General features: G+C 35.5%; 1 protein-coding gene across 1 annotated transcript in view; it reads left to right on the plus strand.

Moving 5' to 3' along the window:
* The window catches only part of ADAM2 (ADAM metallopeptidase domain 2), a 70965-nt gene that overhangs the window by 61056 nt on the left and 6326 nt on the right, over positions 1-3583 (plus strand). The window lies entirely within an intron of this gene.

Below are 3583 nucleotides of genomic sequence, written 5' to 3' on the forward strand. Positions count from 1 at the left end.
ACACACACACACACACACACACACACACACACACACACACAAAAAGGCACATAAATCTGAGATATAACTACTTTCCATTTTCATGAACCTTCCATCAACTCTTTTTATTAATTGAAGTATAATTGATTTACAATATCGTGTTAGTTTCAGGTGTACAGCATAGTGATTCAGTATTTTTGCAGATTATATTCCATTATAGGTTATTACAAGATAATGGGTATAATTCCCTGTGCTATACAGTATATCTTTGTTGCCTATCTATTTTATATATACCACTTTGCATCTGTTAATCCCATACCCCTAATTTGTCCCTCCCCACTTTGATCTCCCCTTTGGCAACCATAGGTTTGTTTTCTATATCTGTTTCAGTTTTGCATATATATTCCTTTGCATTCGTTTTAAGTTTCCACATATAAGTGATATCATATAGTATTTGACTTTCTCTTTGACTTATTTCACTAAGCATAATTTTCTTTAAGCCCACCCACATTACTGCAAATAACAGTATTTCATTCTTTGTTATGGCTGAGTAATATTCCATTATATAAATAAATTTATAAATATATATATACATATATATATTTAAAAATCACATTTTTAAATGCAATAGTCTGTTGACGGGCACTTGAGTTGCTTCTGAGTCTTGGCTATTGTAAACAGTGCTGCTGTGAGCATTGGGGAACATGTATCTTCTCGATTGAATTAGTGTCTTTCTTTTTTCCAGATGTATGCCCAGGAGTGGGATTGCTGGGTTGTATGGTAATTCTATTTTTACTTTTCTAAGGAACATCCATAGTGTCTTCCATAGTGGCTGTACCAATTTGCATTGCCAGCAAAAGTGTACAAGGGCTCCCTTTTCTCCACATTCTCCCCAATATTTGTTATTTGTAGACTTTTCGATGAGAGCCATTCAAACAGGTGTGAGGTGATACCTCATTGTGTTTTTGATTTGCATCTCTCTAATAATTAGCAATGTTGAACATCTTTTCATGAGCCCATGGGCCATCTTTATATCTTCTATGGAAATATGTCTATTCAGTCTTCTTCCCATTGTTTAACTGTTTTGTTTTTGTTTTGATATTGTGTTGAATGAGCTGTCTATATATTTTGGATATTAACATCTTGTTAGTTGCATAATTAGCAAATATTTTCTCCGATTCCATAGGTTTCTTTTTGTTTTGTTGATAGTTTCCTTTGCTGTGCAAAAGCTTTTAAGTTTAATTAGATCCCATTTGTTTAGTTTTGATTTTACTTCTTTTGTCTTAGGAGACTGATCCAAGAAAATATTGCTACAATTTATGTCAAAATGTATCCCACCTTCTCTTCTAAGAGTCTTATGGTTACAGGCCTTACATTTAGGTCTTTAAACCATTTTGAGTTTATTTTTGTAAATGTTGTGAGGGATTGTTCTAATCTTATTGTTTTACATGTGGCTGTCCAGTTTTCCCAGCACCACTTGTTGGTGATACTGTCTTATCTCCATTGCATATTCTTTCCTCCTTTTTCTCCTGTTTCTTTTTATAGCATGTGATTTTTTTGTTAAAAATTGGACTTTTGAAAAACAGCCATTTCTCCCAGTGTTTGCAGTCTGGCTCTGTGCTAGCGTAGTCCTTTTCTAATTTCTTGGGTGTGCTCTGAGCCTTGGGAGTAGCCTGAGGAGAAAGCTTGTGGTCTCTGAGATCTTGGTGAATATGCATCTTTCCTGGGACTTTTTGTGGCTTTTCTTATTCCCCACATACATGTATGTTTTTTAATGTCTTATTTTTCCAAATAGTCTCATGCCAGGCTTGCCTTGAAGCCTTAGATGGTCTATTGTATGTTTCCACCCATTCTCTCTGCTCCAAATGTCTACAAGTCTTAGTTTCCCTGCAGTTTTCCTGAGCAGTGTCCATCTGAGATCTGAATTAGGTGGAACAGAGACCAGTTCTTCAGGCAGTTCCCAGACAGGTTAGAATATTGAAAATAAGGTGTCCTCTACTCCATTCAGTACAAGGGAGGGAATTGGAAACTCAGCTGCTGTCTCCTCCACACTATGGCATGCCCAAAAAGTAGTGGGACAAGGTTTGAGCAAAATACTACAAAACTTTCTAACATTTTGATTGTGGCTTTTTGTTTGTTTGTTTGGGCATTTGCTTAGCTGCAGGAGACCTTTGACTGCTTCCAGAGCTCCTATGGGTTGCTTTAGCCAGTTCTTCTCCCCCTCCACCCCTGCCTCCTCCTCCCCGCCCCTCCTTCCCCTCCTCCTCCTTCTTCTTCTTCTAGGATCTCTAAAGGAGGACAAGACTTGGGGCTTCCTAGTGCACCATTTTGCTGATGTCACCCTCCAGATTATTTTTTCAGGATTCGGTAAAACCTGCTTTTAATTCTGTCACTGGTGTACGGTGCATATAATCACTTAAATACTACATCCTTAGCCATTGATGACCACGAGAGGAATGCTGGCATCAGGTTTTGGTTACTTTTGTGGAATCACATTGTTTCACATTTTCTGTGCCTAAAAATAATTTTTATTTTATCTCAAGTATGTAGTATTATTTGATATTACAAGTAAAAAGAAGTCTCAAAAAACAATATTTCTAAACTTTTGAGCTTTATGCTTAGCTTTCTTATTCCATTACTTGTACCACAACCAAGAAAGTTAGACATACCAGAGACCTTGGTGTCATTGCCCCATCTCTCTTTTCATCCTTTATATACAATCCATCACTAAACTTAGGTGGATCAAACTATTTAACTCTGTCTCAAACACAACCACGGTTTTTCATCAACACCACTACCACTCAGTTTCACACTATGGTTGTCATTTTTCTGGACTACTGTAATGTTATTCTAGTTTGCCTTTCTATATTGTCTCTTGCCTTTTACATTCTCGTTTTCAAAACCTCCTTTTATCAGCTTTCCATCTTCCAATTAAATCTCTAAACACCACCAATTATAGGTTATAGACCAATTTTCGGATTAGGACTATAAGACACAGACAAACCCTCCATAATAACCTCCGTCACATCACGTATAGATTTTTTGTTGTGTGTGTGTTTCTATATCTTTTACTGCAATATGAGCTACGTGAGTTTTGTTGCTGTTGTTCACTGCTGTGTTCTCAGGGCCAGGAGCATCGTAAGACTCAAATATTTGGTTAATTAATGTTTGAATGGCTGTTCTTTGTGTAACAACTGCACTGCCCTTAATATTTCTTAAAAGTTTCATAGTAGATATGATGTAGGGTCATTACGCTTGATTAAATCATGTTCAACATCAGAGCTCAAGAAAAAAGTTTCACTGTCCTCATATAGTAGATAAATTCTGTGTTTTTATTATTTCATAAAACTATTTTATTATAGTATTTATTACACATTTACCTTTACTGTTATTTATTTCATGTCTGTACTTCCTATCCCAGTATAAGCAGGGAAGATGCTTTTATTGTTTTATTTACTTTCAGATAATCAGTCTCATCTAGTGCTGAAAACATAGTAGCGCTATGAATTAATCATTATTGTTAGTATATTAATATTTATTATTAAATGAATACCTCTTATGTCAGTATAATAAGGAATCCTTTTTTTTTTTTTTTTTTTTTTTT

The sequence above is a fragment of the Physeter macrocephalus genome, chromosome 20 (genome assembly GCF_002837175.3).
Source record: "Physeter macrocephalus isolate SW-GA chromosome 20, ASM283717v5, whole genome shotgun sequence".
In the NCBI taxonomy this organism is placed as follows: Eukaryota; Metazoa; Chordata; class Mammalia; order Artiodactyla; family Physeteridae; genus Physeter; species Physeter macrocephalus.